General features: G+C 41.4%; 1 protein-coding gene and 1 long non-coding RNA gene across 16 annotated transcripts in view; both read right to left on the bottom strand.

The window, feature by feature from the left end:
• The window catches only part of RBMS3 (RNA binding motif single stranded interacting protein 3), a 1,287,947-nt gene that overhangs the window by 1,118,763 nt on the left and 149,962 nt on the right, over positions 1-19,222 (bottom strand). The gene's annotated exons all lie outside the window — the stretch shown is intronic.
• The window catches only part of LOC112668658 (uncharacterized), a 157,390-nt gene continuing 144,840 nt past the window's right edge, over positions 6,673-19,222 (bottom strand). The window contains exons 1-4 of one of the 3 annotated variants that reach the window (XR_004808726.2): positions 8,781-15,274; positions 8,074-8,283; positions 7,797-7,929; positions 6,673-7,691 (exon numbers count right to left, since the gene is read on the bottom strand). This is a non-coding gene — a long non-coding RNA (uncharacterized LOC112668658). Of the gene's footprint in view, positions 7,692-7,796; positions 7,930-8,073; positions 15,275-19,222 lie in introns of those variants that run through there. The other 2 variants (XR_003141769.3, XR_003141768.3) reach the window with 2 other exon arrangements.

A 19,222-nucleotide genomic window follows, 5' to 3' on the forward strand; every position in this document is an offset into this window, starting at 1 on the left:
GAGACTGAAAATGAGAACACTAGTTAAAAGAGTTTAACAATCATTTGAATGGCAGCACTGGGTACCTAAGATACAGTTTTGTCAGAAGCTGGAAAAAAGATACTAATGCCAGGGAGACATACTGGAGGCTAAATATTATGGATGTCTGTATGATAAAGAGGGAGGTTTTAGTGAAGGAAATAATGTGGTTTATATTCAAGGAGAAAACAAGAATAAGATGGGTTGGGAAGAGGAAGTTCTGAGTCCTGGTACAGTCAAGTTTGAGTTGTTAGGCATCCAGATAAAGATGTCCTACAGTTGGTTGGAAATGAAGACTCGATTTCCTTTTTTCCTGGGGGGGGGGGGGGTTGGGGGTAGGGAGGTGGGTAGGTGGGACTGTGAAATCATCCCCTCTGGAGATAATAATTTAAAATGTGTGGAGGAGTTCACGGATAGAAAAATATAGAGGTCAAGGAACAAAGAGAGAAGGCAAAACTTTGAAGAACATCTACATTTTGGGGGCAGACAGAGGCACAAGAAAACAAAGGAGTTTTGTCAGGAGTTCCAAAATAGACTGAACACCTGCTCTGTGTGTCAGAAGTTCAAGTTCCTAACAATAGTATAAATAAATGCATCTATTTATCTTCCAGCATGATTCTTCCTGCAGGATTGCAAATGTCTTATTAATGTCACCCACAACATCCATTTATTATGGCTGTTTACTATTCATCTTGAAATGACAGCATACCTGGCACTTGCTTAAACACTTAGGAAGATAGACTTCCTGCTATAACAGATGTCAGGTAAAGGGAGATAAGGTCTATACTTCAACCTCAAAATAAAATCAAGATTTACAATCTAGGTATATAGATACAAAATCCCTTCATGTGAATTCTTTCCCCACCAAATAATTTTTATAAGAAATTTCATTATTGTAATTTATGGTTAATCTCCTACATGAATTATGGAATTCTGTTGATTTTTTAATTGATGTTTTTATACCTCTCTGTGCTGGTAGATATGAGATCTATAGCTGATAAGCAGTCAGAATTGTCCAAAGAAAATGGAATCAAGGAGTAAAAGGCAGACCTGCTTGAGTATGCAAGATTCACAATGATAATTCCTATTTTTATAACCCAAAGATTTATCATTCTAGAAATTGTTTACTTACTACTTTTCCTTAATCTACACCTTGATTCATATCCTCAAAGTTCAAGCTGCAAAGGCTCTCTCCACCTAGTCAACAACCTTAGTTTATGTTCCTTAGTTAGAAAAGTGGTCCTCAGACTGTGGTCTCACACCCATCATCATTAGCCCCACCTGTAACTCGTGAGACACGCAGATTTTCCAGTCCCACCTCAGACCTCATGATAAGAAACTTGAGAGTGGGGCTCAGTAACCTGTGTTTTAATACCTGCTCCTAGGTGATTCTACTTTGAGAATCACTGCCTTACATCAGTGATAAAAATTCTAAGTAGCATCCCATTGCCTACAGGATGAAATCTCAATCCTAAACCTCATCAGAACATTCCTTTTGCAGATGAGAAAGTTGACTTTTCAACTATATCCTACACCTACCTCACTTGGATCCTGTCTTATGTTTGCCAATAAAAGAACTACAAAATGGTGACTAATTAAATATATAAGGCTAATCAATGAGAAAGGCATGTGACTACAAGTTCAAGTGGATAATCCAAAAAAGCATAGTATAGAAAAGAAAGTATAAAAATTAGTTATTAGATAAAAATTTAGAATTAGTAATAATAACATTTATATTAGGAAAAAAATAATGAAAACTTATAATCTTAAATACTTATTTTTCCAGCACTTCCATTACAGTGGCCAAATTAGGTTATTTTGTCTATTATCACATTCATGGGGATAACACTGATATGCAATCCTAGTGCTCTACTAATAAGACTCAGAGCTTCTCAAGGACTAAAATCTTAGCTAATGGAAGAGAAAAATCAATACAGGTAAGGAACATTTTGTTGCCTTTAAGCAAGAGACTTTCAAAAATGTCTCAAGAGCAATGCGGCAAAGACAAGGGAGACTATTTAAGGGGGTTTCCACATTCCAACAATAATTATAGTTCTTTGGAATAACTCGTATCTATGAAGAGGCTTGAATCCATAACAGTACTCAAAAATGAAAAGCATAGGGTATACAAAAAGGTCACTAAAACCAAAAAGGGCATATTTAAAAAAAATTCTAATAAGTAGGTTAAAGATGTGACATATACAGATGTTCTGTTAATTTTATATATATTTTTCTCATTAAATAAAAGAGAACAGCTACAGTGAATTTTAAGTCAAAAAACTCAAGAAAAGTTAGAGATTTTTCTTGGTTGACCAGAGAAGGCTACACTCCTTTGAAGCCTATATGTAACAGTCAGTTGTGAGGCAGTGATCAGCTGTCCAGACCCCCTCCTCTCACCCCCTAGATGAATAAGCTGCTGGATATTTTGTTATTGAAATACTGAGAAACCAAGCATGATGAAGTAAAGGCTCACTGTCTGGGACTAAGATTTGATGAACATGGAAGGTCTCAGATGGTGGCCCATATTGCCATTACAAGGGCTTACAAGGACTCGACATAGTAACTAAACCTTGACTTTAAGGAAAAAAAAAAAAAAAAAAAAAAACCCAGTCCAGAAAACATCAGCCCAGGGTAGAATCAACTTTGAAGAGATCCACTAGGATCCCATATGCCAACCAAAAGTCAAGTGGTTGATAACTTAGAATCTGGAAACTCTGCTAGTCTAAGACTGCATTCTTTTTAAGTCTGGCAGGGATTACTATAATTCTAGGAAAATATAAACACTGATAAACACACAGAAAAACAGGGAAAGGATAAAACAAATTTATAAATAATGAAGACATAAATCAAATCTATAGTATAAACACTTCTTAATCATTTAGGTGGAGGTATAATACATGTTAAATCCCATGGGGATTATTTATGTGTGCACATGCACAAGTGTGCTGTCTGCTTTTAAAAGTTTGTGACGCTTTTAAATGAAACTGGTAGAAGTTTTATTGAAATATTTTGGAGAATTGGTCTACTTACGTTTCTAATCAGCTTTACCTATTTAAGATGATATTATTCATAAAGTATGCTTTATTTGTGGCAAAAGTAGCATTTGAATATTTAGGAAAAATTTAATAATTAATGAGATCTAAAATGTGAGTATTAAAAAGGTACCGATAGCAGTAAAATGTTTTCCCTACATAAAAGAGCCTTGGTTATTCTCGCAACGATGTTATTCTCTGATTTTTTAATAGGATTCTTGCTCTAATCTTGCATAAAATATAGCCCCACCCTCCAAGACCTTAGCAAAGACTGAGAAGCCAAGAGATAAAACAGACTCTGATATATACCATGGTTCCATTTACATCTCTGATAAACATCATAATCTTCACTGGGAACCCACAGAAGAAACATGTTTCTTCGTGTGTCCTCCTTCCAACAACAAAAATACATAAAGTAGGTGTGTGAAGCCTCTAACAAAGATACAGGTACACCTCTTACTTTACAGGGTTGACATTTTCAATGTTTCTCTTTAAAAGCTACAGTAGGTCAGCCTGACATGCTTTTTAGAGCATCGTAACTTGAACTTAGAGAATTGGCTCAAGTTGATAATGATAATGGCAGGGATGAAATCCCGTTTACACAACTGCCATGCCAGAAAAAGCAAACCTCTTGTATAACAGTCTTGATCAATGCGTTAGCTACTCCACACAATATTCAATATTCCCACAAAAATGTCCCAGCACAACAAAGGCTTGTGGACAGAGAGTGTCTTGGAGCCCGTGTAATGGGATTTGACAAGAGCCAGGCACTTTAGGCAGGCTCAATCAATGTTAATTGAAGCAGAAGTGATTCAAAGGCAAATGGGAGTCCTTGAGAGGTGAAAGGGGGGCTCTGGGATTGTGACTCCCTCCTTTTCCCATTACCCCTTTATATTTAATTACTTGTTCTAGCCAGTGAACTGTAATTTCATTTGCCATCAGGTGACTTTTGCCTGGTCTCATATGTTAGTTGAGTCTTTCATTTAAAGGAAAAGGATTTCATAACCTGGGGAGGTACCTATTTCACAGGAAGGAAACTTCTCTGGCAAGTGGGTCTCAGATTTATAAAGTCTCCTTTCCATATCCTAACACAGCAGAGGAGCAGTAGAAGGACAAGGGGAGAAAAGGTTTAGTCTTGAATGATACTGCTGTATCATTTTCTCTGGGACATTATATCTATAATTGACCAGCAGCTGAATTTTGAATTCACTTGGACTCCCAGGCAGAAGCAGACCCTAAAACAGGAATTTATGAGCAGAGTAACTGATTATTGGGGAAGTGATTCCAGGAAACACTGGTTGAGAAGAGACGGCATGACATGGGAAGGAACGGCACAACAAAAGTGGGCTAACAAATTAGTTCCCACCACAGGCAGCTGGACTCCCATTGGGGAGCTCAGAGCCCAAGCAGACCATTCCTCAGCTGGCCCACCCAAGGGTGAGGAGGGGCATTTACATACCAACTCTTTTCAGTGGGGCTGAGGGCTAGCCTCAGTGGGAGGAAGAATGAACACCACAGCACCTCTGGCCTGAGATCACACAGGCCCTAACAGCCAGAGAAAGCCCTCAGAAACACTGACAAGGTACCAACTGCATCTGCTACAACCTGCCTGCAAATGTGCAAAATGCTTTAAGCTCCCCTGGTCTTTTGAAAAGATACACAGTACCACCACTTTCTGTCCTCTGAACAGATGCACAGTTAATACCACCTTCTGAATGAGCTGCTGGAGCAAACAGGGAAGAGGTTGTTTCTGTCTGACATAAATGATGCCCTTTGACACAGCCTTAGGAACTAAGCTTAGAGTCAGCATTGTTTTGTTCAAGAATCTAATAGTATTTCGCCTGTACATGGTGCCTTCTCAATTACCCTTGACAAAGTTCTTGGACTCAACATTTGTATCCCTTAGGATCTCTTCTGGATAAGATACACTGAAACCTCTGAAAGCTAAACAGAAGTAGAATTCAGCATAAGATAGGCTGAACCAGGACCCCATCCAGAAGAACTTTTACTTTTCATATTGATTTGCAATCCGTTGGCATACATTTGCCAAGACCTTAGACAGTAATTGTGGGACGCAGGTAGGAAAGTTGATAATTCATGGCCCTAAGTTACAAGTAAGGATGATATGGTTCCGAAGGTAAGGTTCACAGTAAGAAGCCAGAAAAGCAGACAGACACCAGGACCAAGATGAGGAAGCAGCTGACCAAAGTGGTAAAGTGCCGAAGTTTTGCAATCAGGCAAACTGGGGCATTGCAGCTATGACTCACCAACTGGGGAACTTGACCTACTTACACAGTGATTTCATGCCTCAGTTTCTCATCCAGGTTATGGGAGTTCAGAGGACCTACCTCATATGGTTGTTGTGATGATTAAATGAGCAGTTACTTGCAAAGTGCTTTGCCCAGTGGCCAGCAGGAAATAAATACTTAATAATTATGACCTGCTTCTGTGTTATTATTATCGTTTTAATGACTTCAAGGTAGAAAGTAGAAAATGTTCTTTCTACTATGCATGGCTTGAAGTCCAGGGATATCTGTGGGACTATAATACATACCACGGCAACCAGAGAACTACCTTCTTTGCCACCCTAATCATCTTAGCTCATGCCTTTGCTTCATATTTTGGCCATCTGGAAATCTCAGGTGTGGTACTGGAGACAGTAGGGGCTTTTTCAAAAGTGCTTTCTACTGACATGGCAGACACGGTCTGATGAGACCTGAGACGAGTCGAATTCTTTCCTCCACAATGAAGGAGACGTCTCTGTCAGTATATAGAGAAACTCACCTGCCCTTGGATGAATGGGCTTCATGGTGAAAACAAGCAGGAAAGATGGTCTCTTATACATCTATGAGTGTGGTAAATTTCACTTTCCATAAAAGCCAGAGTGTCATCCCTGTGAAGGATGTAAAACACCTGCCGTATTCCACTGAGGGAGGAATCAAGGTACTTGACTACATGGTCAAGGTAGCAAGCTGCAGATTCTGTTCTCTTGACTTCTATCACCTCTTTTTCTAATGACTTTAAGCAAAGAGACCCAAGATGTGACCCAAAGGCTACTCAGTGTTCTCAGTCAACTATCTGGTCAACCGTAAGGACTTACAGTGTTCTTTCAATTCTCTAACAAATAAAATAATCGCCATTTACTGAGTCCTGCCATATCCCAGTATGTTTACAACATGTAAGGTGTCAACCATGTGATGTCCTTTTATAGGTGCTTACAACCATAACTACAGGAAAGATCAACATTCCCATAGAGTGTGTGTGTGTGTGTGTGTGTGTGTGTGTGTGTGTGTGTGTGTAATTTGAAGTATTAAGAGTGTGCAGCTTGTTCTGGAGCCTCAGAGAAATAAATGGGGGCTCCAGAATGAGATGGCAGCACACTGGCCTAACTAGGCTGTGCCATGACTAGAGAGGTCTAGAGTTGACCAGAATATGAAGAAGGGAAGTTGACCACACACACACAGACCCCACATGGAGACAACAGATGGCTCTGGAGACACTACTGAAAGAGCAGTAACACTGCGTCCGGCTCGATCTCTGACAGGTCAACCACTCAAAGGTCTACCCTGGACTTTCTTACAAAGCACTGAGGACACAGTGTTGCAAGAAATTGACAGAGACCTTGTTGCTGAGTCAACCAAAGGTGTTTTATTGCAAGGCAGGCACAGTTACAGAGCATTAAGTCAGAGACGCCACAATTTCCGTCAACCCAAACACAGAAGGAGACCTTGTTCTTGGATTCCTCCAAATTGAGCAGATCCACAGACAGACCTAAGCAACCCTGTTGATGAGGTCAGTTGATCTCCAATTCCTGCTTTGCCTTGGAAAATGGCATTTCCAAACTGTCCATTTATTGTTGGTTAGCTTACATTCAGGGTATTTGAAGCCACTTTTGATATTTTGTGATTTCTCACCATTCTAACTATAGGATCAGACAGGAATTAAATTTCAACCTACAAGGTTTGTGTTTCTTTGTAGTGTAACATATATATCAAATAGCATGCAAGAGCCCCAGGTATAATGTATGTTTGATTATGTTTCAACTCCAAGCGATACCACATTGAGATCGCTTCAGTAGCTAAGCAAATGTGACTCAGGGCCATTACCTGGATCCAAAACTTGGGGGGAAAAAAGAAAGAAAGAAAATGTATTTTTAATCTAAGGATCAGTACTACACAAATCAAATCATGCAGCCCCATTTACCAAGTAACCTGGGATTGCAATTCAGAAAATCCTCAGGGAAAGAATTTGTTCATAAACAAGGCAAATTTCAGCAACAGAATTATACTTTCCAAAGCAATTCTCTTCTTACAGTTCTCAGGGCCAAGAGAAGAAAAAGACAAGACAGGGGTGGGGGTAGAGGTGGGGGAAGGATAAAAAAGGAAAGAAAGCCAACCATTCCAAAGTATCCAGAACTGTGTTATGCAGGTGATGGAAAAGCAAAAACAGTCCAATCAGGAAGCACATGTATCTCAGAGAGCTTCAGTCTGAAGGGGTGCTGGGCTCGAGTCCCACTCTGAGTGCTTCTTGGTTCCAGCTGCTGTGTTTCTGTCCTGGGGACCAGCGACATCTCCCTCACTGTCCTTCAGCGGTTCCCCCAGACACCTGAGAAGGTGGTCTTCCTCTGGCCAACAGCGGAGCCTGTGGAAGGACACACGGGAAACAGCCCATCAGGCCTGGGCCCAACCATCTGACAGCTCAAGGCCGATGGAGTCAAGGGCAGAGGGAAGAGTGATGTTTCCTCACCTCCTCCAGGCTTCCTTCCTGCCGCCTCTCCAGAAGGGTGGCTTTATGCTTTGGAGCAGCCAATGGCTTGGAATCTTTGAGATCTTGTAGTGAACTCATTGGGGTACCCATCACCTTTCAGTCCATGATATCTCTGTTGACAAGAACATAAAATAAATACCCCTGCATCACTGGTCTATGAATTTTGAGGAGAAGGAGACACAACAGAGTAACACGGACACATGGAAAGGAGTGAAGGGAGAATGAGAGAGAATAAAACTCAGAAAGGATACTCTACCTGCCACCTTTCCCTGGAATTTCCCTAGGTGGTCGCATCCTGGACAGGAGGCTCCAGGTGAAGTCTAAGACCGCCCAGAGGTCTCAAAGTCTGAAAGGTCAGGAAGCATCATTCCACTGCCACGCAGGCACCTGAACCCAAAATTCAGCTCCTTGAGAACCTCAGCCAGCCTTGCCCCAATTCTCCTGAGTAGATCCTGTCACTGAAATACTACATAACAGAGAGCAAAGTGCAGTTGAAAATTAGCAGGAGGTTCTCCATCTTTCTTTGCCCCAGGGTGGTGGTGAAGGAAAGGGTGGAGGTGGGGTGGGAGGGGTATCAATAACCACCCAGGCTTCTCGTTAGTGATTTCAGTCTTAAACTTCAAACTCTCAATTTCCTACCCAGTGATAGAAGATTCCTCCAAGCCCATGGTCCAGGCCCTTAGGTTTAATCTAGCCTTGCTCGTTGAATCTACAGCATCATCCAGATCCTAAAGTTTCTATACCTGGGTCAGGAGAATTCCAGAACTGAAGCATGCCAGACCCCTGGTTCCACCTGTGATCCCCCTTTCCCAAAACTCATGGGAAGTCCAGGGCTACCCCTCTGTCCTTCAGAGAATCTACCTCCTTGGAACACCGGGTAGGCTGCCCACCAGTGAAGAACACAGGCTGAGAATCACAAGAACTTACAGTACTACCAGGAAAGGTAAAGAGAGAAGAACTTACCCAAACCCACCCAGCTGCCAGTGTCATACCAAAGGGTAGGTGCTGGTGGGAGTGCTCTGCTCTCAGCACACATGATAAAGAGGGTGCACTGTCTTGTAGAGGACTTAAAATCAATAATGAAATTAAGAGTTACTCTACTTTTTACTATAACCACGCACTGGCAAATCTAAGAATGCTGGTGACCAGAGAGTCCCTCCCACCCAGGCAAAACTCCACCCCAAACCCCTCTCTGCAAACTATTCATGGTATCCTCATCCTGTCAGAATCTGTCCTTGTGCTCTTCCCTCTGCCTGGAATCTTCTTCCCCCATACTATCTGCCCACATTACCAACTTTCAAGCTCGATTTTGGATGCTACCTCTTCAAAGAGGACAGTCATGACCTCTTGACTAGGAGTAATCCCTCTTCCTCTTAACTCCCGTGGAAATTTATCTATGTTCTTTTATTGTATTATAAAATACAATATATTGTATTATACTTGTATTATACTTGAACATGCAAAAATATTATCTTCCCTATCCATATATATCAAGATGCTGAGAAAAATATATGGGGTTTGAAATTAGGCCTGGATTAGATTCCTAGTCTCACCCTGAACTAGTGGTGTGATGCTGGGCTAGTTTATTTACTTCTTTAGTTTATTTCAACATCTATAAAATGAGGAAAGTATAACCCACCTCATAGGGCTGTTGCATTATTATTATTAATAATCTAATAATAATATATTATTATTAGATGATACACACAAAATATCTAGCCTGAGATAATATACCGTTGGCAGTTATTAGTTTCTCTACTCTCTTCATAAGGGTAGAATCTTCCTCTTTCCAACTCCTGCAGGACTTACCCAGAAAAGTGGTAAAATGTGGAGGGTCCTAAAAATGAGTGTAGGGAAGAGCTACAATATAGGCCCATTTGGAGGATTCAGTGAGAGAGTGTATGTTAAGTTCTTAGATCAAAACCTGGTACATAGCATGGGTTAAAGGAATGTATATTAAATAGAATATTTAATACAATGTTCTGTGAGTTAATGTAGGATTTCCTGACTCAATAAAGCATGCCAAGTATCAATTATCAAGATATTCCTTCCCTTGCTTCAAACTTCTTCCTCTCTTCATCAAATGATAATAAAAGGTAAATAGGGGGACGCCTGGGTGGCTCAGCGGTTGTGTGTCTGCCTTCGGCTCAGGTCGTGATCCTGGAGTTCTGGGATCGAGTTCCACATCAGGCTTCCTGCATGGAGCCTGCTTCTCCCTCTACCTATGTCTCTGCCTATCTCTGTGTCTCTAATGAATAAATAAATAAAATCTTTAAAAAGGGGGGGGGGGGATGGCGACATTTCTGAAAGTAGAACTTTCAGAAAATCACATAATGTTAGAGCTAGGAAACCCTTTCTCCCCATAGGTAACACATGCTGAGAACTTGTGATGTGTGAGGTACCAAACTAAGAAATTTACAGTGTCTTACTTAACGTTCATCTGAACCCTGTGAGGAGCTGCCCTGACTATTTCTATTTTACAGATTTGGCAAATAAGGCCCAGGGAGGTTAAGGAAACTGCCTGTGGATGCACAACCAGTAAGATGCAGAGCTGGGCCTGTTAACGAGGTTAAGAATCACACTCCCACTCACTATGGATGTACTGTAGCACTTTCTGTGAAAAGGGAGATGTTGTGTGCTAATATGGTAGTCATGAGCCATATGTAGCTCCTGAGCTCTTGAAATTTTTCTACTTGGTACTGACTCATGTGTCAATGAGGAACTGACTTTTAAATTTTACTTAATGCTACTTAATTTAATTGTAAGCATACTGCTGTACTGACACTGCAGGTCTACTATACCTTGAAGACCTTGCAGAGGCCCCCTGTTTTGATGTTAGAGATGACTTGATTTGCCCTAGACATAAAGTCAGGGCAGAACCTTCAGAGGGGGAAATAGGGCTTTGCTCATTACAGAGCATAGGATTGGAGCAAGATACACTTGGGTTGGAAATGCAGGTTCTTTCATTCACTGGCTGTGCCCACAGCACATTAGTCAATGTTCCTGGGCATCTGATCTCTTTTTAGTTAAGGAGGCATAATACCACTTCTAGGGTCAATGTGATCAGCAAGTAAAACAGCATATGGAGAGTGCTTAGCACATACTTGGTATAATTTAAGGGGAAGTTGTAGCACACATACACACATAACTTATAAGAATTCCTCTCTCAGGATGCCTGGCTAGCTCAGTGGTTGAGTGTGTGCCTTCGGCTCAAGGCCTGATCCCAGGGTCCTGAGATCAAGGGGAGCCTACTTCCCCCTCTGTCTGTGTCTCTGCCTCTCTCTGTGTGTGTCTCTAATGAATAATAAAATCTTTAAGAAAAATTCTTCTCTCCATGCTTAGTGAGAGAGCAGAAGAAAGTAGTATCAGTGGGGCAGGGGAGAGGTGTTCCACCTGCATTCCACTCAGTATACATGTGTTTGTCACAAGTCGAGCACAAGATGGGAAATACAGATGCTTTCTCATTTCAACAGGCTCTCAGGGTCTTAGTGCATGATTCTAGTGTTTATATGTGATTTTCCCCTAATGCCCTGACTTTAGAACTTAATCACCACCTCAACCCATGTTAAATAATGATCCTTAATGTTATTCTGCACCAAGTTCTTATGTGCAGGCTATTATTATGATTATTTCCATAACCCAGTAGCAACACTCCTTATCCCAGGCAGCTCTTGGCTACATTCTTGTTCTTGCTAGCTCACTCAAATGCACATGAACTCTCTCTTTTCTCTTTTGTGTGTATACATACATTTATGTTCTCTCTCTGGGTTGGTTTTTAACTGAACTGTGTTTCGCCTCCAAACCCACCCTGCTTCATAGTGCTGGGGCCCTGCAAAGCACATCTCTCCTGGGCCGCAGGCTCCCTGTTAGGTCTGCCCGTAGCAGGAGGAGAGGGAACTGGCTCCTATGAGATTCCTATTCTGTCACATGGCTCCAGCGAGAACTCTTCACAGTGGCAATAGCAACTGGTTCCAGTCAGAGCAGCTGACTCCACTTTGCAGTTTCTATTTCCAGCCCCCTTCAGAGATACCAGCACAGCCAGCTAGTGTTCCCTCCTCAGAAGTCTGGGTTCTCCATCTGCAGGGCCTATCATCTAAGTATCTAAGTTTTCATTACCCTAACTTCTTTCCTTTGTTCCCCCAGCCCTAGAGGTCCAGCTGCTTCCTGCACTCTGTGACCCCTGTTGGATTATTTAACATCTGGCTAACAAGTGATGAGGTTCAAGAAATGCCATCCCAAAACGTGCCACGTTGGCATCCTGAATATTGTAAACTGAAATCTGAGAGAACAGCAGAAGTGGTAAGGTCACTCTCTTCTCTGTCTCCTGTCTCTCTTCTTCCCTGAAACAGGTCACCGAGCCCTCCTGTGAGAGGTGTCCTCTCTATGCCCGGAGAAAAGGAGCACCCTCATCTCTAAAGACAAAGGGACACCTAGAAGAATTTTATCAAGGAGCCTTGCTTAGTTTCCCCCAGGTTACTATGATTACCCCCTAGTCTTTGACCTCTCATATCCCCCCACCACTGCTCACTCTTCATCCTGCCTTTCTGAGAAATTCACAGCTCTAACCACTGTTGTGGGTCTTCATTTCTTTGTGAAGGCTCCATGTCACATAACATTTATATTAAATAAATCTATATTCTTTTCTCCTATTAATCTGTCTTTGTCAGCTTGCTTTTCAGACAGAGGCAGGGACTCTGACGAGTCGAGGAAAACTTTTTCCTCCCCTACAAAAGTCTTCATAGTAAATCTTCCTGTTAAATAACTTGTTTAGCTTCTGTCTTCTGACCAGACCCAACCTGATACACTATTCCTCTCCCTCTTCCATGGACAATCTATGTTACTGTGTATATAAGAATATATGAACATGTCTTACTTTTATTTTCCCCACATAAAAGTTATCAATAAATTATTAACATATCCTGGCACTTCTATTCTAGATCTTCTCTGCCTAGCTTGTAAACACAGGATAGCAAAAAAGGAATAGAGCACATCAAATAACATAATTTGATGTATCAGAGAGTAATTAACCCCTGAGGTGCAATCTCTGGGAGCTCATTCCTGGGCACATCTGCCAGGGCAGCTAAAAATCAGGTAAAACACATGGACATTTCCATTAACAAAGATCAACACATGAGAGTCGCAGCAGGGGCATTTGCTAAAGCCTGGGATGCAGACCTTCTGTGGCAATGCATCAACAACTATGTCAGATGAACGAGAGCCCTCTGCAACGCTGCAGCCTTTGACAGGTTTCACTGCCCCCATCTGCCAGCTCTCTAGAGAAGGTACACACACACAAGACAATACAATGCAAACCAATGCAAAGCAATGCAACAGAAGAGGAGACTGTACTGTATTAGAACCATTCACTTTAGAGATACTGACCACTTCCCTGACAATGCTGCCAGTCTTATCCTTTATAAACATAGCAGGAGACTTGGGATGAAATCCCCACTGCTTATTGGTCACCGCCTGCCTCTTCAACCTAAGTGAGCTGAAGAAGCACATATTGTTCTCCAATCACATGCAGCTTCCATTCTTCTGGAATGATCCCTATGGAAGAATCAGGTCTTCATGCCACAGATAAAGTGACTGTCTATAATCCACAGTGTGGCTAACCTACCTGCTAGCCCAACATCAACCATAGCCAACATATGCCTACTAGAACACCGGGTGTCCTAACTTGGTAGAGCAGCCATTACAACCTGGATCCTCAGGCTCCAAACCGCCTTCCATCTCAACATGCTTCAGCTGGTACCTTCTTCCCAATGTCAGGTGAACCATACTCTATTGAGGAACTCATATAAGAAAGCCTATGGGTCTGGCTTCAACATCACCCACTATTAATCCAGGCCTTCATAGACAGTGTTTTCTTCTCAGTGTTCAAAACCTCTCTCTCCTTTCTGGTCCAAGCCATTGCTTCCATTATCTATAAATGTAGCAGAAGCTATCAATATCTCCCCCCTACTCCGTATTCTTCAGGCCTTTCCAAGGCCAACCTCCAGCTGCCATTAGCTGCATCTCTTTGCATGAGAGTGTTCTCCAAAAACTATCTCTCTGGGCATGGCAGGCCAGGAATGTGCGGTTACTGGTCCTGAGAGGAGTCCTCAACCAGAGGCTGACAGTCCAGATGATAATGATAGGGTGTGTGTCTTGGCTGTTCCCCAAAAGCTCCCCATAGGACTTAAGCCTAAGTGTCCATCATCATCCATAGCTGGCTCAGGAACACATCCTTTGTTGGCTGCCTTTATAGCTCTTATCTTCCTTTCCTTTCCCTCTTGGTGGTGTTTCCAAAACTTCTCAAAAAAACTATTTGCTCTTAAATCCTTATCTCGAGGTCATTCCTGGAGAACCAAAACTTATTAGGCAGCAGAAAACGGTCTTTTTCCAATTCCTGTTAATTCAAAGCATTTTAGCAAATGCTTTAATTTTATGTACATATTAATATGTGAACATAAATATGTGTTCCTAGGCTTCTTTAATTGGATTTATAAATAATGAACAATATGTGTCTGGCTGACATTTGAATTTTCCTGTATTTTGCTTTGTGCTGGTTCTGTCCCCCCGCTAAGTTGATAAGATGTTCAAAGGCCAGGAGTGCATCGCCTCCTCCTTCTATAATTTTCCACAGTGCCTGGCATGATGCTCCACAGAGTGAATATTCAATCAGGGCTGACAGACAAGAGGCCACAGAGGTCAGGTCCGTTTGTCCCATGGGCTTGTCAAAGGTGAGATAGCTCCTAAGAGAAGGAAACTGTGACACTATTTTCAACCCTATGAAGGATGAGCCTGGAAACCCGGAATGGAAGCTGGCACTGAGACAGGGCATCAAGTCAGGACACCAGAGTCATGTGGCATGTGCTAAGCCCTCCAGCCACATAGGATGAGAGATGCTGCATTGTCAGATATGTTCTCTTAGCCTGTTTCTGAGTGAGAGTCCAGCCAGAGGCAAAGTGAGCTAGATAAGCTAGACAGAGCAATATCAGGTCCATCTCCAGGAAATCTTTTCCAAAAATTCTGGGCCTTTGCTGAAAAGGCTGGGCCTTCTGATTAAGCACCTCAAAATTGATCACAGAACTGGGTGCTAATAGGTGAGGGACCAAAACAGATAAAGAGGAAGCCCTACTTGACCCATCTTACACTCCAAAAATGATGGTTTAGGGGACAATTAGCAGAGGCACACAGCAATAAAAATTAGTACCTCTAACTACAAATGCCCCTACCTCTCATCCCTCTCCCGGGCCAGAAGGACTTTATGCCCTTTCCATTTATCTATTTCCTTTCCCAACCAGAATAAAAAAATCTAGTTTATCAGACATCCTAGACCTCAAATCTTTATTAACTGGCTTGCTCAGGATACAAAGATTCTAAGGGACCTTCTGAATAAAAGAAAGGTGAAATGACAGTGTTATTTCAGAACTGAGTATTCTGTTGCATTATTTTCTAAGCCTTTTACAGCTGACAATCCAAATAAGGTATTGATCAAACAGATCACTCCATATCCCCAATTTGGCTGCTAAGAGACTTCCCTGCAATATCTTTTCAATCCTTTCTGGTTGAATCTAGTTCCTCAAGAGTGAATGGCCGGTGGAAACCTCATGCACTCAATATCCCAGAAGCTCTGCACAGCTCCTGGTACATAGGACAGGCCTGCCCACAAAATGGAGCTATCTACCAGTTAGGGGATTCTAAAAGAACATTTCTAAGGCTTTATCTGGGAAAATCACACCAACATATGGCTTTACATAAATGCTGATTGAGGAAACTGAATTCTCCAGCAGCTTTCTAAGAATAATTCTTATTTCAATAGAAAGCCCAGCCCTTTACACAGCCTAGACTGGTTTGTTTGCTCACTCCACCCCCATCACATGGGAACTTGAAGAAGCCACAATGACAAGTGGACAGAGCAATGGGTAATTCATCCAGAAATGAATGGCAAACAGAATAATAAAATGCTGTCACAATGGCCAAAAAGAAGTCAGAATCAAGAAGGGCATGGAAAGGAATCACAATGACAACTAGAGATTTCTAAGCACCAAATATGAAGGCACACATGATGTACTTTCTTAATCTTCCTCTAACTTCTACCCCTATCTATACAGAAATGAACTGTCAGCCAGATTAACTCACTCAGGAAACAAATAATCATTTGAATGATACATAGATACAACAGCCAGAGCTATCAAGTCTCAGAGTGAAGATCTAAATGATCTGGTCCGTTCAGATGAATTCTGCACATTGCTTATGGGAAAAATTCACTACTCCATTTTCTCACACATGAGTAGTACAAGCCAATAGAACGAATGTTTAATTACAGTCACCTTCAAAGCTCCAGGTCTACTGAAAGAGAACCATGGCAGAAGAGAAAAAGGGAACACATTTCCATTAGGCTTACTGACTCCCTGGGTTTCTTGCATGCCTGAGTGCCATTACAGAAAGAAAATTATATCCTAGGTTGCCAATGATTTTACCCACACAAAAGACTTCAGCACTTTTTTAGGAGTCATGTTATAAAATATTCCATACTATCCCAAATTGTGCTCAACTTTGCATTCATCACTGGCTTTTTAACCTGTAGCAAGTTATAAGATTAAACATGGCCCCATGTTTGCCTTATTAATGTCTAATGTCTCCAAAAATTAAAGGGTAGTTTATTTGAGGTCAATTCTCATCCTGCCTACTCTCTCCTGTAGTCCATGATAGTTCAATATCTCCCCACCTTAGAGTTATAGCAATTCCTTTCCTTTACCCCAAAACTGCATTTGTCCTTGACAGTTTCTGGCTGTTAAGGGTCAGGAAAAGAAAAGAGATTATTTATCATAAAGTGTTTTTATGACATTGATGCTCAGAGCCTCAAAGAGGCCTAGAAGCTCCTATTTGAACATCTTTATACATGTCCTCGACCTGTGGTATGAACTCCCTGAAGGCCGAAGCTGTTTTTCATTCATGTTCCTTTTGTGGTCTCAAAATACCTAGTACAGTGCTGAGGATTGAGTTAAAGTGCCTATCTTTTCTAATAAAAAGTTCTGGAGCTCACTGTCACAGGAAATACCTTGTAGCTGCCCAACTTGGATCAGGAATTCCCAGGCTTCCATGGGTTTAGGTAGGTCCCAGACAAGTGTCCCAGATAAAGATGGTGCCAATGAGTCTCCTGGGGGCCTTCTCTTTTTTTTCTCATCACAATGGGGAAAGAGGTCCCAGGAAGCCCTTGTGGCTGCCCCAGTCCAAGGCACAAAGCACACTCAGGAGCTTTCAGTCTCCTAAACTTAATCCCTTCCCCCTTGGTTCCCTGTAGACTGCTGCTCCCTGGAAATGGGAACAGAGAGGGTACATTGGTCTTTCCTTGGCCTTGGGAATTCTAGAAATGGAGCTTGTGGACTTGCCTGAGAGACATCGAGGAAATAAGAGAGAATTCTACTCATTAGTGAGAGGTGCTGGTGATATGTAATGGGTACTTCCCCAACTAATGTAACTTTAGACAATTCTGGGTTTCGAGTACCTCATCTATAAAATGCAAACACTAAAACTCTTGATTACATTGAACATCTCATATTCAGACATCAGGCTCCTTGCATTTGCTCTAATCCACTGGAGCTATCAATGAGAATGTCCCTTTTACTGGAGCTCAAATAAGGTTATGAAGGTCAGCTTCCAAAATGGGTTTAAGTGAGTTTTTCTACCCACGTCTATACCAGTAAATTTCCAATCTATCAATCGTTCCAAAGCCGTGACCCAGAGGAACCAAGTTCCCAGGCAGGAAATGAATATAAACAGAGTTCACATTCGTCTGTGTGTGGTCTACTCAGATGCAAACAGATTATTCAACCAGGGCAAACACATGAGGTGCCAGCATCAAACCCAAATGGTGACAGAGCCAATTACGATTCAGCTTGCCTTGCTGATTTTGAAATGTCACTTATGCTGAAGAAATGCTGTCCGTAAAAGCCCTGCAAAAGAGAAACAACACCACTATGACTTTCACTGGCTATCATGAGCAAGAAGCCAAGTAGGATCACCAACTTCCTGTGCTATCCAACAAACCTTTAAATTCCTTGGTTTTGGAGAAGTAGAAAGCTTTAATGCAGAAGTCAAAAACTCTTATGAACACAAAAGTCAAAAACTCTTATTAACACAGACAAAGGAAAAAGGCTGGGTGGGCACTGTGTGAAACTTGAAAGCACACCATTCACTTCCAGTGTTCATTTGCCATGGAAGGATTACGGCCTAGGGATGCCAGATCTTTCCATTTTTCAAAAGAAGCCAGAAATCTAGATTATTTATAGGAATCTTGCTGACATTAAAATGTTGGCAACTATAATTTTTTTTAATTACCATACAGGCAAATAAGACACATCGATGGGCCAGATTTGGCTTGTAAGTTGCCAAATTCCCAGGGTTTCTCTGACAGAGAGAGCTAGAATGTAAGGCTGCTGAGAGGATCACATCACAACAGGCTACACTACATGAAAAGCACTCAGCACAATGCGCAGTATGTTAGACCATGACACACTTTACCTTCAATTCCCTCAACTGAAAATACAGGATAATAATGATTTTACCTCAAAAGCAGCTGTCATTTTAATTATGTGGGATAGTACAAGCAGAGGGCTTAGCACAGTGTCTGATAGAGTAAGTGCTCAATAGCATTTGTTGTTGTTATTATTTGTAACCATGAAGCAAGCTTTAAAACCCTAAATTTTACCAACATGGACACAGTGACCCACAGAGAACCACTAGTTAAGTCTCTGCAAGTATGTAGCAAAGTCAAAATCAAGAAACAGGTTTCCTGACCCCTGACCAGCAAACTCTTCCATGAAGCTCTGGTTTCCACTAAACTCTTAGCTCACAAAGTACTCAGTCTCTGTATTAATTTCACCAATATAGTCAATAAAAACAATAGGCTGATGTTATTTTTGTTTTTGTTAATGATTGATGAAGTTGATATGATGGAGTTTTAATTTATTGACAAAGGGAGAAGGGGCAAGGAAAAAAAAAGCCTTTATTATATAAAATCCAAAGGATCAACTAATTTTCTTAAGAAGAAAAAACTCTACTGTACGAAGTGACCTGCATTCTGATTAATAATATAAAAATCTGAATTTTGTTCTCTTTTCCCAAGATAGTCTTGAAACTGACAGTCCTTATGATCACAAACAGTAATATGTTTGATGTCTGCAGGAAAAAAATGTTATTCTATTTAGGTAGACAAACAAAATTATCCCAAGCCGCTGTTTGGGTAAACAGGGCTTAAGAATATCAACACTGTCAAGGTAAAACACTCAGGAATCCAGTGCTATCTTATATGAAAGTAAACTGCATAAAATGTTTGGAATCCAAGGTAAGAGACAGTATTATAAAGAATCAACAGAACTGACAGTTCTCAAAACATCAAGTTCCCTTTCAACGTA

This window comes from Canis lupus, chromosome 23 (assembly GCF_003254725.2).
Source record: "Canis lupus dingo isolate Sandy chromosome 23, ASM325472v2, whole genome shotgun sequence".
Lineage (NCBI taxonomy): Eukaryota > Metazoa > Chordata > Mammalia > Carnivora > Canidae > Canis > Canis lupus.